Source organism: Heteronotia binoei, chromosome 6, assembly GCF_032191835.1.
Source record: "Heteronotia binoei isolate CCM8104 ecotype False Entrance Well chromosome 6, APGP_CSIRO_Hbin_v1, whole genome shotgun sequence".
NCBI lineage: Eukaryota > Metazoa > Chordata > Lepidosauria > Squamata > Gekkonidae > Heteronotia > Heteronotia binoei.
This window is the reverse complement of record NC_083228.1, coordinates 31,283,275-31,303,393: the sequence shown is the minus strand read 5'-3', so window position 1 is coordinate 31,303,393 and position 20,119 is coordinate 31,283,275.

Genomic DNA, 20,119 nt, shown 5'->3' with positions numbered 1-20,119 from the left:
AAATTCATTAAAGTCAATGGGCCTAGGAGCACATAATTGCATTGGATTGCCCTGTAGATCTCATAAGTGGCTTCGTGATCCACTGAGAGAGTAGTGGGGATGAGGAAGCACCTCTGAATAGAACGTCATGGTCTCCTGTCACAGCAGAAGCAAGAGCCACATGTTCTTTATTTCAAGGAACCATTTTTTCCTGTTTATTTATTTGAGAAACATTTGTGGAAAAGAAGAGGTGGCATCCTAACAGCAACACACAACTTTAACTTAATTTTCAGTATTAATAGGCAATATTTTCAAATAAAGTACTGGTATATATTCAACACACTCTTGTCATTTTCTTACGGTCTCACAATCTGCTCCTTATTCACAACACTATCTTATTACTCAACAAGAGGAGACTGGATTTATATCCCACCCTTCACTTGGAGTCTCAGAGCGGCTGACAGTTGCCTTCCCTTCCTCACCTCACAAGAGACACCCTGTGAGGTAGGTGGGGCTGAGAAAGCTCTCCAAGGACTGCTCTTGAGAGAACAGCTCTGAGAGACCTGTGAGTGGCCCGAGTACACCAAGCTGGCTGCATGTGGCAGAGGAGTGGGGAATCAAACCCAGGTCTCCCAGATTAGAGTCTACCACTCTTAACCACTACACCAAACTGGCTCAAGGAACTCAGGTTCCAAACCAAGCATTCTCCTATGATGCAGGGCTGTATTTCTCAATAAATATTGACCCAGTGGCGATGTCTTCTGGATAACCTCCTGCTCCAATGAGATGGAGACGTCTTGCAGAAGGGATACTTTGGGAAATAAGGAAATTGGCATCAGGGACCACACTGGTGGAAACAAAGGCACCCATGCAGTGGCGTAAGGAGGGGGGGGCGGGCAGGGCGGGCCGCCCCAGGTCTGGCGGGTCTGGGGGGCCCCTTGGCAATGCCAAGGGGCCCCTCAGAAGCCGGCTGCACTCGCCGCCTTCCCCGCCCGCGCGGGGCCCGGCGGCGGCGGCCGGAGAAGCGGCGGAGAGGCCGGCGCTGGTCGCTGGAGGGCCTCCAGCGACCAGTGCCGGCCTCTCCGACGCTTCCCCGGCTCCGCGACCGCCGCAGGGCCCCACGCGCGGGCCTCCAGTGCAGGCGGAGGCCGGGAAGGGCGTCGGAGAAGCCGGCGCTGGTCGCTGGAGGCCCTCCAGCGGCCTCGCCGCCTCGCCGCCCGCCTCGCCGCCGGCCTCGCTGGCAGCCTGTCTGCCTTTTCTTTTGCAAATATGTTAGCGAGCAGTGCCGGATTCGACAGATGCAAAAGCAGCGGGCGCGATGAAATGGTTAATGGTTTGTTAGGGAATCTGAAGAAGGGAACATGAAACTACTTGTTGGACCCCATTTGCTGGTGAAAGGGGATGGCTGGAAGGGGCGTGTGCGTGTTAACACACATGCTTTGTTTAGTGAAGGCTTTACATGGAATTGTTAGGATCCCCTCCCCCATTTATTTTAAAGTAAAAGGTGTTGGGGCATGAAGAATATCAGGTATCTTTTTTGTTTCTTCCTACAGCCTAACCCCCTCAGGGAAGTGTTGACCAAAGTGACTTGTAGATGAGCTGGCCAGCATTCAATCAGGAGAATATGTGCAGTATAATTCACCTACCCCCTTCTGTAAGAAAGAAAGAGGCAAATCCCATCTGTTGATTTGTTGACTCAGTCAGGCCTATTAGAAACAAGTCTGGAGCACTGGAGGAATTTCTCCCTCCCCCTCTTCAACACTAACTCCTCTCTCTGTTGCAGCATAAAAGATGCCTGGTAAGTGAGGTTTTTCTCCCCCTCTCCTCCTTCTGTTCTTTTTAATTTTTTTATCTGTAGAAAACTTTATTTGCAAGGTGTAATTTTTATTATACTGAGGGCAGTTCAGCAGGTGGGATGTATGCATATTACTTGTTAAAAAACAAAGCCTGAGCATGGGTTCTTTCTTTCATTTTTTTTAGTGCCTGTGGTTTATTTTTGCCACTTACAAGGATTTTGTTTTGATAAAACTCAAAAGAGATGCCAGAACCATTTTATGAATTATGATAGCATTCTATTATTTCCTTTCCCATTAAGGATGGAATTTGTGTACTTGCTTCCCAAATCTGTTCAAGACTATTTTTGCAGAAGCAAATGTTACCATAACTAAAAGCCTGGGCTCCTTTCTTATCTCTTATTTCAGGACAGGTACTACCAGTGGGTCCAGAGAAGTTATGTACCATGTAATTAACTGAATGAAAGAAATTACTCTTCTCCAGTAAACTTTAACATTTTCATGGATCCACCAAATGTGGTTTTTGAAAAGTCCTTAGGCTTTCGTTACATCTTAAGCAGACATTGATAAAGTTTCTTTATATTTTCTGCATTCTGTTTGGTGTATGGTACCATCTATAGGCCCTGATCTGGATAGTCCAAGGTAACCCATCTTGTCATATCCTGGAAGCTAGGCATGGTTGACCCTGATTAGTATTTGGATGAAACACCACCAAGGAAGTCAGGGTCACAATGCAGAGGCAGGCGGTGGCAAACCACCCCTGAACAGTTCTTGCCTTGAAAACCCTATGGGGTTGCCAGAAGTGGGCTGTGACTTGATGGCACTTTACATACATATACATCCCCCATCTGTAGATAATTCCTTTCAGACCTAAGACTTGCTTGGAGAAGTGATTGGCTTGGCATTGGCTGTAATGTCTCCACTGCTGTACCAGGCCCAGGATCTTGGGACATATTATCAAAAAGTAACACTATTACTATGGTACTGAATTATAGACAGAGACAGTTGGTTTGTTTAAGTAAGAATTAGCTCATACTACTGTTTCTCTATGCAGGGGTGTCAAACATGTGGCCTGAGGGCCAAATCAGGCCTTAGAGGGCTCCTATCAGGCCCCTGAGCAACTGGCTGTTGACTGCTTCCTTCTCCCTCTCTCTTGTTTTCTTCTGCATCATAGCTCGCTTTGCCAGGCTTGCTGAATCACACAGGAGCTACAGAGCATTTTTTCCATTGGCAGAGGCTCCTTTCTTGGGGAGGAAGGGGGGGGGGGAGGGAGAACTTAATTTGCCAGGCTCTCTCTTGCCAGGCTGTGCCAGCACAGTAGAACTACTGAGCCAAGCCTCTCTTCCTTCTATTGGTTGAGGCTCCTCCCTCTCCTGGTCACCTGGGGAAGGAAGGAATGAACCAGAGTTTCCTTTGCTCAGTTCCCTAGATCCTATGGGAAGATACAAAGAAAGCACCTTTAAGACCAATGAGTGCTAATGTTTTAAGCATATTTTATTTTATTTTAAGTTTTTTAAAAAATATTTAATTGTGTTTGTGTCCTTATAAAGTTTATATCTCTGCTATCTGGCATTCCCATCCTAACCTCTTGCTTCAGAATGATAGTTTGCTCAAGCCAAGAAGTTCCTATGGGTTTATCTCATCGGAGCAGACTGAAGGTCTCTAGAGGAGTCCAGTCGCACCTTTAAGGCCAACAAAGTTTTATTCATAATGTAAGCTTTCGTGTGCACTAAATCTGATGAAGTGTGCTTAGAGCACACGAAAGCTTACATTCTGAATAAGATTTTGTTGGTCTTAAAGGTAAGACTGGACTCCTACTTTGTTCTACTTCATCAGACCAACACGGCCGCCCACTTGGATTTATGTGGAAAAGACAGAGCAAAAGCCTGGTAGCGCCTCAAAGACTAACGAAATTTGTGGCAGGAGATGAGCTGTCCTGAGTCACTGCTCAGCTCACTTCTTCAGATACCTGTTTTCTTCTCAGACCCTTTGTTAAGTCTTCTGCATTTGGTGAGAAAGATGATGTCTCTTTGTACCTCTGCAAATTTCATCACAGAGCTGATGAACTTCCATTTTGTAAGGCTAAATGTGGTGTTTTCCATGGTTGGAGAGGCAGATCAAGATGGGTAGCCTGTCTGTAGTGGTAGAAAAGAGCAAGAGTCCAGTAGCATCTTTAAAGACTAACAAGATTTGTGGCGGGGCAGGAGGTTTCCTAAGTCGCTGTTCACTTCTTCAGTGACTCACGAAAGCTCATACCCTGCCACAAATTTTACATTCAGGTGTGTAGCCAGGTAGGTCCGAAGCAACAGAACACAGCTTTAATCCCCAAATCTCCAGGAATTTCCCAAGCTGGAGCTGGCAACCCTGGAGGGAACCCTGCTATCTGATATGGGGCAGTGGTTCTACTAGCCTGCTAGAGCGTCTCCTTGTCTCCATCTGTGCAAATACAAGACAGCCACCATAAGCCTCCAGTACTCTTCTAAAGAAAAAAAACTTGGGTAAAAGCTACCCTGAAACCTTTTTGTCACTTCCGCAAGTGGTGGCCATCTTGTGGAAGTGACATCACCGGAAGTGACATCATATCCTGTTTCTGGAGGCGTGCACACACATAGGGGGGCCCACATATATCTTGGGCCCCGGGCCCCCAAAGCCCTAGCTACGCCACTGCACCCATGGGTGCCATGTTGGGGATCATTGAATTAGAGATCAAGGAGAGTTCCATCTGCGCATGCTGAATTGACTGGGGAAGGGACTGCCTTGCTTGACTTGAAATCCCAAAGATATTCAACCTCCTAACAATTAAGCATACTTAGTGTTTAAGTAGGTGCACATTGTTTTTCCTCTCCTGTATTTTATCCTCACAACAGACCCGTGAGGTTGGTTCAGCTGAGAGAGGATGACTGACCCAAGGCTGCCCAGCGAGCTTCATAGCAGAGAGAGATTCTGAACATCTGGTCCCGCTGAACTATTCTGTTGGACGGTATATTGAAATTGGTTTTACTGTAATGCTGTTTTATTGCTATGTTGATTTTATTGTTTTTACTATTCATCTTGTACTCTGCCATGAGCCCCTATGGGGAACGGGCGGAATATAAATAAACAGATAATAATAATAACAACAACAACAACATGCGTTTCTCAAATCCTAGCCTTGACTGTCTAAACACCCTCTCACACTAGTGTTCCTTGGGTCTCACCCAATCTACTTGGGTGTTATAGAACTTTGAGGCAGCTGCCCCCCACCATGGGAGTTCCATTTCTAATTCCCCATGCAAATTCAGTTCTGCACTCCTATATCCACCCTTCCCAAAGCTTCCCCAAGCAAAGCAACATGGGGAAAGTGCTATGAAGACTTAGAGATTCTGCTGAGTCATGGAGCCTTTCAAATATCCTTGGTTTCCTTTCCTGAAGGCTGATACCAGCCATGCCCATCTTCAAGGAATCACCAGCAGTTGAAAAGAGGTGCCTGCATGACTTACAGAGCAGCCCTGAGAGGAATTACATTTTTCAAAGTCCATTGAAGTTGATGGGATTAGAATAGTGTAAATCCGTTTAGGATGCTTTTGAAGTGGGTAGTGGAGTTTAAAGCCTGCATCCCATCCCTTGAAAATGTTTTCCCCAAAGGCAGGGCCAGCTCTATGCTGCCTGGCATCTTAGGCAAGGCTAACCTCTGGTGCCCCCCCCCTGGCCCCACACTGATAACATCAAAGAAGAAGAAGAAGAAGAAGATTTATATCCCGCCCTCCACTCCGAAGAGTCTCAGAGCGGCTCACAATCTCCTTTACCTTCCTCCCCCACAACAGACACCCTGTGAGGTGCGTGGGGCTGGAGAGGGCTCTCACAGCAGCTGCCCTTTCAAGGACAACCTCTGCCAGAGCTATGGCTGACCCAAGGCCATTCCAGCAGGTGCAAGTGGAGGAGTGGGGAATCAAACCCGGTTCTTCCAGATAAGAGTCCGCACACTTAACCACTACACCAAACTGGCTCACATGGGGTGCCCAATTTGGCACCCCCAGAAGGCCAGCGCACTAGGCAATCACCTAGTTCACCTACTGGCAAGGCCAGCCCTGCCCAAAAGCTCTTTGTAGTCAGGCTACACTGTGGTCCATGCAGGAATCCAAGGTTTACTCATGCAGCAGACAGTGCAACTATTTTATTTATTGATTTGATTTATATCCCGCCCTCCCCACCGGAGCAGGCTCAGGGCGGCTCACAACATAAAATCCCACAAACAATTAAATTAATGAATATTAAAATTACACATTCAATGATAAAATAGATATGCAATGATTAAAACAGTTAAATCAGAATATTGAGTTGGTGCTGTTCCACCTCTCTTCTTTACCTTCTTCCACCTCTCTTAAATACCGGTGCTGAGTCAATTGAATGCCAGCCGGAAGAGGACAGTCTTGGAGGCCCTGCGGAACTGCACAAGGCTCTGCAAAGCCCTCACTTCATCTGGTTCCACCAGCAGGGGGCTACAACTGAGAAGGCCCTGTCTGGTTGATTTCAATTGGGCCTCCTTCGGCCCGGGGATTACTAATAGATTTTGTGATCCCAATCTGAGTACTCTCTGGGGAACATGTGGAGAGAGACGGTTCCTAAGGTAGGTAGGTCCTAGGCCAGCATCCTGGCCTCAAGTCAATCAAGAGTCTTGTTATTGACCTATGGACCCTGCACAGGAAAACATGGACCTATGGACCTTGCATAGGAAAACTCAGCTGTGCCCTCTCACCTAGACAAGCTCCCTTCCCCTAACTTTACTCTTATAACTTATAGATTGCTGGGAAATGTTGAGCTTGTTGAGCAATGTGTTTGTGTGTGTTTTGGACTCAGTTTGACAGACGGCACATTCTCAGTTCTCCTAACACATTCAGAATAAAGGCACTGACACTCAAGCATTCATATGTAGGACTAAAAATAATCTCTGTCTGTACAGCAACCCTGGGAGATCATTCCCACCTAGGATTTCACAGCAGAGGGCAGTGCAGTGAACCCAAATCTTCTTCCAGCATATCTTTTAATTAAGGGATGCATTTTCAAGGACATGCTGTTCTGTTCTATTTTGAATATATATATTTTTTTTTACACCAAAGCTGTCACCATGGTTATCTTCACTTCTTGGGAATTGATCTAATCTTCTTGCTAGCAGTATTCAGTGTGGAAGAACAATAGGAGGGAACCCCTGGGCAGGATCAAGGAACCAAGGCTGAGGCTAACTCCCCTCCCCTCCAGCTAGTCCACCCAGTCCCTCTGCTGCATCAAGCAGACCTCCACTGATAACCTCCTCCTGTGTGCTGGTTCTCCACGGATGCTCTTGGATTCCACAATGTTGGTGGTGAATGGCTTGCGATAGGTAGGGTAGCTCTACTGTAGATCCTCGGATCTTGCTAAAAGTTTCCATACCCAGTTTTTCTAGCAGGAATAGAAACTGCCAACAGACGACGTTGCTTGTCTAATATTCTAAGCGCAGGAGCATTATGGGTCACATCCTTTAGGAAGTTTTCATGCTCAATTCACAGCAGAAAGTTTTGGATTTCCTTTGCAGGATGAGTTGATCATGGAGTTCCCCTGGAGGAAATGGCTGTATCGCCACTGTATTGCATTATATCCTGCTGAAGCCTCTCCCATTACCATCCCCAGGCTGCACCCCCAAATTTCCAGGGATTTCCCAACCCAGAGATGGCAGCCTTACTGGTCACACTTCACAGGGAAATGAGGTGGACACATGAACGTGTCTTATATAGTGTCAGACCGTGGTATTCCAAAGTCGGTGTTGCCTGTTCTGACCGGCAGTAGCTCTCTAGGTTTTCAGGCTGAGGTCTCTCAGGGCCAAACTAGATGGGGTGTAATCCACACAGGTCCAGCCCATTTAGTGGCTGCTTTGGCACTTGAAAAGGCATGGCGAGGGCATAAGAGTTCCTCAGCCCACCATGCTGCAGGCCTAAGCAGGATCACAACTGGACCCTTGCAACATTTCTAATTTGCTTTAAAATGGCACTGTCATGCAGGTCAGACCCATGGATGCTGTCACATCTAGTTTGGCCCTCAGATCACCTTCTGTCCGATCCTTTTAACTGTAGAAGCGGGGGGTGGGGGTGGGAATGAACCTGCCACCTCCTGCATATAAAGCAGATGCTCTACTGCTGAGCCACAGCCCCCTTCCCTTGCATGTAAAAAGCTGAGTAATGACTGGTGCCGCTGCTGCATATCCTCTCTGTGCAATTGAATGACTGAAGTGATAAGTGGAGTCTCCTTATTAGGACTCAGCAGTCTGATTGTACTGTAGTTTGAGCTGCCTAAGGAATCTTTATATGTACAATCACAATGCATTTACTTATGTACTTCATTTCTATTCTGTCTTTGTCACTAAGATTCAAGATGGATTATACAATCAAACAGTAGTGCAATCGAATACTTACAAACCGTGCATAAAAAGGAGGAGGAGGAGGATTGGATTTATATCTCAGTAGCAAAAGGAGTCTCAGAGTGGCTTACAATCTCCTCTCCCTTCCGTTCTCCACAACAGGCACTCTGTGAGGTAGGTGGGGCTGAGAGAGCTGTGCCAGAACTGCTCTTGAGCAGAACACCCTTGAGAGAACTTGTGGCTGACCCAGGTCACATCAGCAGGTGTATGTAGAGGAATGGGGAATCAAACCCGGTTCTCCCAGATAAGAGTCCGTGCGCTTAACCACTACACCAAAACTGGATTTACAACCCCCCCCCCCCCAAAAAAAAGCAATTGTATAATATCTACACTACAACAAACAGTGCAGTGAAGTAGGATTACAAATTTCAAGAACAATGCAAAAAAGACATACTGTGTATGAGAAATAATGTAGTGAAATTAAATTACAGAAGTCAGGAAACAGTGCTATGAAAACTGTGTAATGCGTTCAACTAACAATGCAGTGAAAATTGCCCGCAATTTCCACGGACATGAAAACCCTAACCCTCTTTCCTATAGTTTAGATTAAAAAATTGCCCTCCTGAACAATTTCATTTTACACATTCAGCAAAGTGACAGAAGTGTGGAAGCTTTCCTGACCTCCGCAGGCAGGCCATTCCACCCGAGGAAAGCCACAAGGGAGATTGCATGAGTACAACAGCCCTAGAGTTTATCCATTTGCAGGGGGCTGCCTTCAAAAGACTTTGGACAGATGAGCAAAATTGTTGCTTTACAAAGCTCCATTTATTGAAACTATGCCCCCGTTTCCTTAAATGAACAGATAATAACTATCTAAATGCCTTCATTTTAAAACCTGGATGTTTCTAGTATAAATGCACAGGATGAAAAGGACTGCCAAATGCTGCATAGGCAATGCTGCTTCAGAGAAGCATAGGCAATGCTGCATCTCATCCTCAGAGATGGCACAATCATTGACAGCAAAACAGACAGGCCAGGGAGCCACATCTTGTCACATCTGTGGGACACCTGTTGCCAGAGACATTGGCGGGAACATGATATCGCTCTCAGCTTTGTTGGAAGAAATCAGAAGTGGCCTGAGACATGATGGTGCCTCAGGCTGAGAATCTAAATAGTGTCCTGTGCACCACAGTGATTGAAAAAAAAAAAAGTTAAAATGTAAAAAATGTTAGGGATTTCTGTTTGAAATTCTGTTTCTTTATCTAAACAGTGCGATGCATCACTGGATCAAATAATCATTGAGAGGCATTTAACATGAAAAAGCAAAAACATATTTATTTCCTACAGGGAATGGGTACTGGGAGCGGGAGGTAAAAATAACGAACACTATAGAACTACATCCTCACACTAGAAGATCATGTGCTTAATGGAGAATACTTCCTCCTCTGCTCTTTTCAGTGCTAACACTGCACATTTGTCAAGGCCAAATTCCACTGTTGTATCTTTGCTGAATATTCAAACAGTATTTATTAAAGAATCAGTCTCTGATGATGACTTTCCATACATTTTCAAGTCATTCATATACAATAGGTGTGAAATAGCTGTCTATGAAAGCTGGCATCCTAGGCCTATTCTTTTGAGAATGATTGTGAGTGGTTTTAGAGCAATAACAAAGAGCAACAGTGATAGTGAGTCTCCTTGTACGATATTAACTGTTCCAATTTCTTTTCCATTTACTATCAATCTGGTGTTCCATTTACTCATGGCAATTTTTAAAAAAAATTGTGTGTGTGTTCACAGCTGGAAGTCATGGCATCCTCTGGTGACTGACTCCTACTGGAGGCCTGGAGGATATTCAGAGATGTGGCTAAATAAAGCCTGCCCCTGCCTCCCAGTTCTGGCATTCCAAGGAGGTCTCCCATCCAACTACTTGCCAGAGTTGGCCCTGCTTAGCTTCCAAGATCTGATGAGATTGAGTTTGCCTGGGCTATCCAGGTTCAGGCTACTCATGGCATTTTTGATAAATGTTATTACAGGTTTGCTGATGCCTGGTATTTCTAGTGTTTTTAGGATCCATGTGTGAGGGAGTGAATCAAATGCCTTCTTGTAATCAATCCAAATAACATTCAGATTGGTTTTCTGCCTTTTACAATCAGTAACTAATCTTTAGTGCCTGGAGAATTTTAGAAAATTCCTTTTCATTCATGCTGCAAAGTTGAATTGAGCTGTAGATATTCTTGAATGGAACTGGCTACAGTTCCTGTCAGTAGATTAAAAGTTGTTGGGAGGCAAGTAATAGGGTGGAAGTTACTTGGCGCTGCTCCTTTCTCTTTGTTCTTCAGAATGACAAATACCCTTCCAGTTGCTATCCAATGTTCTACTGCTTCGGAATGGAACACACCATTACACTGTTGCGCCAATTGTGGATGAAGACTTGTCAACTTTTTAAGCCAATAGCTTAAATCTGTGTTTCATCATTCTCCATGATCTTGTCTAGTCTGTGCTCCCATGAACTTCTGGCTGATGGTTGCAAAGATTCCTGTGTAACATAGCTGCAACTCCGTCACAACAGTCTTTATAATCAGTTTGAGCAATTTTACTGCAGGCACTGACCATGTGGTCCACCGTTTCATCCTGACTTGCAAAGTCAACAGTTGCTGTTATCACTGATCTTAGAAGTCTTGGCTTTCATACTTTTCATTTCTGCTCTTGTACAGCTAGAATGAGTCCTTCCATTTTGTTGTTTTCTTGTTATTCAACACTAATAACAAAAATTTGGGCTTTTTTTGAGCAGGAGCACAGTTCTGGCTGGCTTGGCATTGAAGGTGTGGCTAGGGTTGCCAAGTCTAAGAAAATACCTGGGGACTTTGGGGGTGGGGCTGGGAGACTTTTCCATTCCCTACAATCAATCAATCAATAAAAAAAAATACAGCAGTGCAGTTCCCCTGAATACAGTCTTCATTTCCTTGTTCCCCCAGCAGCTGGCTGCACTTCCTCTCTCTCTCTCACACACACACACACAGCAGCCAAAATAAACACAGTTTGGAAGCACACACTTTGTGGTCTCACTGGAGAAATTTACTCACTATGGGAGTTGTTGAATGCTGTGTACTGAACCAAGTTCCTCAGACTAACACAAGGAAACCAGAGGTTCTACGTTACTATTTACTATTTGCTATTTTTCTGTACAAATGACTCCTGGAGGGACTGTAAAACAAACAGAGGAACAGGGCTGCTTCCTCACAACAGCCACGTTGTTCTGCAGGCTTGCCCTGCCCCTATTCTGCTTGGTTGGAGATTTAAAGGCACACACCCCTTTTTAAAAGCAAATTGTTCCCAAGCATCTTCTTAAGCCTTCCAAGGTGGAAAGGCATGTGGTGGATGTGGGGGCGGGGCTTGCCCCCACTGGGCAGCTGGTTGGGGGCGGGAAAGAGCCTGCAAAACTTGGAGATCCTCCTCTGGGACCTGGGGATTGGCAAGCCTAAGTGTGGCCTAATATGCAAATAAGTTCCTGCTGGGCTTTTTCTACAAAAAGACCCCTGACAAAAATAGTAACAGAGGTTGTGTGACATGCAGCGGTGAGAGATGCTGTCATAGTGAAATATGCTGTTCTGTTGTTTTTGTTTGGGGTGTTTTTTACGTTGCCGTTTGACTCCTGTAGGATATTGTAGTCCTTACAAGGTACAAAAAGAAGCATTGGGACAGCCATTGTAGGATCCGGGTGTTAACTGTCGGCCTGAGACAAATGGGATGCAGCTAAACCCAGTTTTGCAACAGGCTGGGAAGTGAACAGTTGTCTGGCCAAAGATGAATGGCTATTAAAGAGGTGACAAATTGCAGCACTGAAGAAACTAACAAGCCTATAAAAGTTTGTGTAAAGGTAGACTAAACTCTGGTTATATCAAAAATTGGGCTTCACTGATTAATTACTTGAAACCATTTAACTTAATTTATGAAGACAAGGTTAACAACACAAATCTCATGTAGGCTGCTGGATATTCTGTGCTGTCTGTATTGTTTGTTATTGGTAAACATTTGGAATCCGTTATTTCTAGCCACAACTTTTTGAAAGAGCTGTAAAATAACGATGGAATTAGAGAAGGACAGAACAATTATGCAATCTAAAAGTATTTGCACCATCTGTATCGTCTCCTGTTCCATTTCTTTATCAGTCACTCTTTTGAATTAAAATAAACATTCGTAATATGAAAACTGGGAGTCAACTAGGTTCTGTTGACCTGTCATGCATAATTAGATCCTAATTAGGAATGCCATTCTCCAGGTGGGACCTGGGGATCCCCCAGAATTACAGCTCATCTCCAGACTACAGAGATCAGTCCCCCTGGAGAAAAAGGATGCTTTGGAGGGTGAGCTCTGTGGCATTGTACCCCACTGAGATCCCTGTCTTCACCAGGCTCCATCCCCAAATCTCCAGGAGTTTCCCACTCTAAATCTGGCAACCCTATCCCACCTCCCCCACTGGTGGCCAGGAGGGACCAAGCAACCCTATACAATAATATGCTCAGAGAAGTGTAACTCTGGTTAGGATGGCATTATCAGTGAGAGCCAGTTTGGTGCAGTGGTTAAGTGCACAGACGCTTATCTGGGAGAACCAGGTTTGATTCCCCACTCGTCCACTTGCAGCTGCTGGAATGGCCTTGGGTCAGCCATAGCTCTGGCAGAGGTTGTCCTTGAAAGGGCAGCTGCTGTGAGAGCTCTCTCAGCTCCACCCACCTCATAGAGTGTCTGTTGTGGGGGAGGAAGAAAAAGAAGATTGTGAGCCGCTTTGAGACTCTGAGATTCAGAGTGGAGGGTGGGATATAAATCCAATATCATCATCATCATCATCTTCTTCTTCTTCTTCTTCTTCTTCTTCTTCTTCTTCTTCTTCTTCTTCTTCTTCTTCTTCTTCTTCTTCTTCTTCTTCTTCTTCTTCTTCTTCTTCTTCTTCTTCTTCTTCTTCTTCTTCTTCTTCTTCTATACAAAATGCCCCTCTAATTGGTGAATAAACACCATCTAAATGTTTGGGTGAACTCATGTCAGTATCATCTAATTTGACTCTGAGATAAAAGGGGGAAATGGGGGGATGTAATCCCCCCCCATTTAGGAGATTAGGAATTCCACACGCCTGCAGGTGCGTTGTAGGTAAATCAACCGGTCCTTTCAAGACCTATGTGAGTTTTGCTGCTTACTTCAACGGTATTTAATTTGCACCCTAAACGCTGAGTGTACTGAGGGGGAAAAACATTATTGATTGTATTGTGGCTCAGAGGGAAACCTATAGCAGCTGGATTGATTTTCTTCATGGGGGCCTGAAGGCAAAAGTCTTGTGTGTGGCTTCCATGCATTGTCCCATTGAAATTAATGAAAGCTGCATAAGAAGTGCCTGGTAGATGGATTGTCGAAAGGGAAATTAATTTATGGGGCAATCTTATGCAAAGTTTACTCCAGTCTAAAATGTATCAGCATCGTATTGTTTAGATAGACTACTACACAGAGTTTCTCTCCTGCATTTTCATAGCCTTCCAATGTCATAGGGAAAATGGGAGGTATCAATAACATCACAAGAGCACCTTCATAAGCATCTCCCCCACCTCTGTACACATTGCTAAAGACTGTTATCTTTCTGCTGTGTTTATTCCCTCATAGCCTCCCTGAAGGGGTTAGGGAAGCCCCCTCCTGGTATATCTTCAAGGCTGCAGCTCAGCGGTAGAGCCTCTGTTTTGCATGCAGAAGGTCCCAGGTTCAATCTCCAGCATTTCCAGTCAAAGAATATCCCAGAGGGTAATGTGAAAGAGCTCTGCCTAAGATCCTGGAGCATCTGCAGGGATTGCCAAACTTGCTTAACATAAGAGCCACACAGAATAAACATCAGATGTTTTAAGAGCCACAAGACGTGAATAAATATTACACACATATTTTTGTTAAAACTCTTAATACTTTCTTTGCACAGAAAGATAAAATACATATGTATGCACTTTTCAACACAACCTTGCTAGAAGGAGACTTAAAAAAATGGCAGCTGGGAATAACAGTCCTCATAAAACCAGCATAGGGAAAGATTAGGGAATTATTTTTTTGCACCAGGGGGAGAAGGAGATACACGTGTACCATATAAATCACTGATCACCATTTGCATCATTATGCATTTCTCTTTGTCTTGACACCAAGGTTAGAGCTACAAGAGCTATGAAACCAAGGGGGAACCCTGCTCCACCCTCTTTGATTCATCCCTCCTTCCAGTGGCTCCTCAACTCTTGCAGTCTCTTTCCCTGCTCTAGGTCTCTGGGTGACCTCTGAAGTAGAAGAGAAGAGCTTGCAAGCCTGCCTATTTGCCCCTCCTTCCCTGCTTCACACATGGTGGAAATAGTTGCCTACTGTGACGGAACCTATGGGTCAGGGCTCAGAGTCTGAGGGAGGTACCAGTGCTAAGCACATTTACTTGAGAGTATGCCTGTATTAAGTTCCTCAATCTCTGGGAGCCACACAATATGTGTAAAAGAGCCACATGTGGCTCCCAAGCTACATTTTGGCCACCCCTGTCCTACAGCATCTGCTTGGCATGCAGAAGGTGCCAGGTTCAGTCCTCAGCATCTCCAGTTTAAGGATCTTGCAACAGGTCATGTGAAAGACCTTTACCTAACACCCCAGAGAGCCACAGCCGATCTGAGTAGACAATACTGACTGTGATGGACCAAGGTCTGATTCCGTATAAGCAGCTTCATGCACTCAGATTGAAAGGATGTGCTGCAAGGTTTGCTTGTTTGCCAGGGCTTCTGAAGGGGTATCCCTGGCAGGCATTTTTTACAGGGGATGAGGAGGGAGAGATGTGGGCTTCGTTATTTTATTTGGGTTTTAATTGAAAATGTTTTAAAGCTATTATTGTGAGCCACTTTGAACCAAGAGGAAAGGTGGAGGACTTAATAATGTTTCAATAGCAACAAGTTACAGAAACAAAATACTAACAAGACAACAACAACAACCAAAAACAGGGACGAGGCTACTCAGACACATCACGTACCACCAACCTTCTTCACACCACCATGGCTCAGTTCCAAGGGTGGAATTCTAGCAGGAGCTCCTTTGCATATTAGGCCACACGCCCCTGATGTAGGCAATCATCCAAGAGCTTACAAAAAAGAGCCTTGTAAGCTCTTGGAGGATTGGCTACATCGGGATGGTGGTCTCATATGCAAAGGAACTTCTGCTAGAATTCCACCCTGCTCAATCCAATCATCATACAGTGACAAAGCACATGACTTTCCATTTGTACGACTGGGGTACTCATTGGTCATCAGGCTGGGTCTTAGATTTTTGAGCCATTATCTGAGGATGCTGTTGCCATGCAGGAGGCATTTAAGAGCATTTCTAAGCAGGTCTGCTCAATATCCTACCTACTGTATTCTACTGCTAATGTTCATTTTGACCCAACAGTCTAAGCATTGTACAGGACTTGGTCCTGACCGGGATAGCCCAGGCAAGCTTGATCTTGTCAGATCTCGGAAGTGAAGCAGAGTCAAGGATTCGGATGGGAGACCTCCTTGGAATACCAGAGATAGAAGACAGGGGCAGGCTTTATTCAGCCACTTCTCTGAATATCCTTCATGCCCCCAGTAGGGGTCAGTCACCAAAGGTCGCAATGACTTCCAGGTGCACACATCTAATAATACAAAAATACCCCCCCCCCAAAAAAAAGCATTATACAGGACAGTTATTGCTGGTCTCTGCCCAGCAATAACTACATGGAAGTCCTCTGGTATAAGTTCCATTGAAATCAGAGATGCTACTGACTTCATGATGAACATGCTCAGTAAGCAAACACACCAGGTCTGGCGACAGAGATCTCTCCCGAGCAGAGACCACAGCAGGATATGGTGCCATAGAGTCCACTCTCCAAAGAAGCCATTTCCCCCCCCCCCCCAAGGGGACTGATCTTAAAGTCTGGAGATCAGTTGTAATTTTGGGAGATCTCTGGGCCCCACCAAGAGGTTTGGAACCCTAGTACTTTCACATTTTCTACTATCGGACCCTTCGAACTAAAAATGCCAAGAGTTTGAACCTGGGATTGTCAGCATACAAGGCAGATGCTGTACCATAGAGTTGCAGCCCCATAGTTACTTGCAACTGAATATCCCCTTCATTTATTGGGGGGGGTTTTTGCAGGTCTGACTAACTTAAGGCAGAATCCACCCACTGGGGACTGTCCCATGTGCAAACCTCATTGAAATGAAAGGGTTCTTTCATGTAGTTCTTATTCATTTCAGTTACCAGTGGCTGGATTCTGGCCAGTCTGGATCGCATGATCCAGCTGCCTTATATGGAATCAGACCCTTGGTCCATCAAGGTCAGTATTGTTACTCAGACTGGCAGCAACTCTCCAGGATCGCAAGCTGAGGTCTTGCACATCACTGCCTACCTGGAGATTCTGGGGGTTGAACCCGGGACCTTCTGAATGCCAAGCAGCAGCTCTACCACTGAGCCATGGTCCCTCATATTCTGTTTACCAGTCATGAGAATGGAGTCTCCATACTCCAGAAATGCCTTAACCCAGAGTTGGCAACCCTAGAAAAACCTCTGTCTCTTCTTTGGAGAGCTGCTATGGTTATGGCAGTCAGTAATAACTCTGATAGACCAGTGGTCTGACAAGGCAGCTTATTCATGTGTGTTCAGTTCATGGGTAGGGATCAATCTGTAAGTATGTAAATTGATTAAAGAAATCAACACACTTTTTTAAGCTTACAAGAGTATTGGTTGTCCTGCATCTTATAGTCCTGCATGGAGAGCCAGTTTGGTGTAGTGGTTAAGTGCATGGACTCTTATCTGGGAGAACCAGGTTTGATTCCCCACTCCTCCACTTGCAGCTGCTGGAATGGCCTTGGGTCAGCCATAGCTCTGGCAGAGGTTGTCCTTGAAAGGGCAGCTGCTGTGAGAGCCCTCTCCAGCCCCACCCACCTCACAGGGTGTCTGTTGTGGGGGAGGAAGGTAAAGGAGATTGTGAGCCGCTCTGAGACTCTTCGGAGTGGAGGGCGGGATATAAATCCAATATCTTCTTCTTCTTATAAATGATGGCTTTTAGGGAAGCTGGTAATAAAATTCACATCTGTTAAGGGGGGAAAAAAATCTGCCAAAGAGCAAACAAAAAGGAAAATGAAATATAAACATTCTTCTAGTGGTTTTTAGAATACTTAGAGATGCTGGTGTTTGCTTTAGATTTACGGTACTTGTTTAAAATAAATTTCCTGGAGGATCAGCTCATACACTGGCTCTCCTTTAACATTGCCTGCCCTTTCTTCATAGGCAGTGGGCATAGAAGTCAATGGAAAGAGAGATGAGAAAGTGGTTTCTAAACTGGCACACAGACGTCACTTAGGAATAGAACCTTGGAGCTCCGCATCTAATAAATAAACTACCCTCCTTCTGCCTAGTTCAACTATGAAGTATAAAATTCAGTAGAGGAAGAAGAAGAAGATTGCAGATTTATACCCTGCCCTTCTCTCTGAATCAGAGACTCAGAGCGGCTTGCAATTTCCTATATCTTCCCCCCCTCTCCACAGCAGACACCCTGTGAGATGGGTGGGGCTGAGAGGGCTCTCACAGCAGCTGCTCTTTCAAGGACAACTCCTGTGATAGCTATGGCTAACCCAAGGCCATTCCAGCGGGTGCAAGTGGAGGAGTGGGGAATCCAACCCAGTTCTTCCAGATAAGAGTCCGCACACTTACCCACTACACAAAACTGGCTCTCCATATTTAATAACATGAGAGAGAGAGAGATGCATCAGTGCCATCCTAAGCTCACCTCAGTGGACTCAGAGGGGTGCAACAGTGCATACCACTGCATAGTTGAGTCTCCATTCGTTTCTAGTGCTGAACTGTTCCCCTTAGCCCCTCACCCCACTGTGGATTCTAAGGTTGTTTCTAAAAGAGGTTGCTCAAAGTAATAGGGAACATTTAGGTCTACCATTAGTTAGCAATCACATTTTTCTTGGGTTAGGAGACATCCACACACAATGATGTTTCGGTCCAGGAATTTGGAACACCTTCATTGAATTTTAATGCACTTAAATTGCCCTTTTATACTCTCAGTTGGGGTGGCTAATGTGAACAGTGTAGCTTTTAATGCATGCTTCTGGGTAGAGAATTTAATACTTTGGGGAGGGTAGGTTGATGCACAAGCTGGAATTCAAGTCAGTCATTATTTTGCCTCTGTTCTTTGTAAAGCCTTTCTTAAAACCCCTAAAAGGGAAAGAGCAAAACTGGATTGAAATTACTCTTGATGGTTACCCCGATGGTGTCGTCACTTCTGAAGGTGCTGTCACTGTGGAAGCACTTTCATCCTTATCCATAGTGTCTCTGGATCCGTAGCTGTATTGAAACGGTGGATTGCTAAGGCTGGAATATGACTTCAACTGCAGAGCAGTCATAGGGATTCTCCTGTTTGTTTGCTTTTGTATGCAAAAGGGTTTTAAAACATTTCTGCAGGGCCTGTAAAATGGAGTTGTTCCACCAGGCCTTTGGCTGAGGCAGCAGACGTCTATCTCAGCCTCGCCTGCTGCAATACATGGTTTGTATTGCTGCAGTGCTCTAATGCCCATTCTGCCCTGCCCTGCCAAGGAAACAACAAAACCTAATCTAGCAACAGTTAGCTATTTCATGACCCTCTTAACTAGTTTCCTTCAGGAGGCACCTGGAATAGCTGCCATCTTTAGACTTGATTAGAAATTTTGTTGATTGTTGTTTAATTGGATTGTTGTTGTTTTTAATGTTTTAATTATTCAGTGCATTGAACTGACATGCCGTAACCTGTCCTGAGCCTGCTTGTGAGGGAGGGAGGGAGGGATATAAATAAAATAAAATAAATAATATGTTTTTGTCTCTATTGGAAGTAAAGGGCTTTGTGCCATCTCCTAGCCTCAGACTTCAGAGAGTCAGAGAGATAGATAGGCCAGGTCAAGGATCGCCCTTTCCTTCTACTTCTCTGATGCTATCCCTTTAGGCTCTGCTGCGTTATGTGCCTTGAGCACTCTGCTAACCCAATAATCCTCCAGTCTCTGCACTACATGGAAACACAGAGCTTATCAACATGCCCTCTGACCCTAGCCCAAGAACCACAGGAAGTTTTGACCAAAATGCTAGTGTCACCACACAATGGGCCCAATGTGATGATGCCAGTTCCATGAGATGTCATTGCGCCGACAACATCGATGCGGGAGGGGGCTTTTCAGGGGTGCAGCTTCCCCCCACCCCAGTCAGCTGGTGTGTGTGCTGCAAGTTCTGTGCTCAGAACTCTGTGCACATGGGGGCCTGATTGGGACTGACGTTCACAGGGAGTGGCATCTTAAGCCTTCCCCCCTCCCGTACTTTTCCTGATCTATAATGTCCTGAGGAATGTCTATAATGTCCTGCTCTTTGCCCCATTGGGGAAATTTATGTGTAGCCCAGGATTTGTACAAGTTTTCTTAAAGGGGTAAATAGCTCCCTCGGTCATTGCAGGTTACAGAAATTCTATGGGGGAGGCCCTTCTCCCTGCTGGATCCAAATTGGGACCCCATGGCTGATACCAGACAGCCTGTTTGGGGCGGCCTCAAGCCACCTCAAAGAGAGCCGGCTGAAAATTAAGCTCCTCAGAGCTTCTGGACGGCGTTCAGAAAAGCGGTGAGCAGTGGGTGCCCGGGGAGCATCTGGAACACTCTCCGGGTGCTTCCTGGCCTTCCAGACAGCCGGGGAGGCACCTCGGAGGTGCCCCAGCAAAAAGGCACCACTTTCAAAGTGGTGCCTTTTCAAACCGGCTCCCAGCAAGCCAGGGGCTGGATGGGGACGGGAGGCAGATGTGCACATGTGGACACGCTTTTTTGGTCCGCCTGCCTCCTGCCCCCTGAGTGGCTTTAAAAGCCCATCCATTCCATGTGTAGTACATGGAAGCTATCTCTTTAAGAGACAGAATTAGGTCCATGACTGGGTGTGTCTTCTGGAATATACTAGT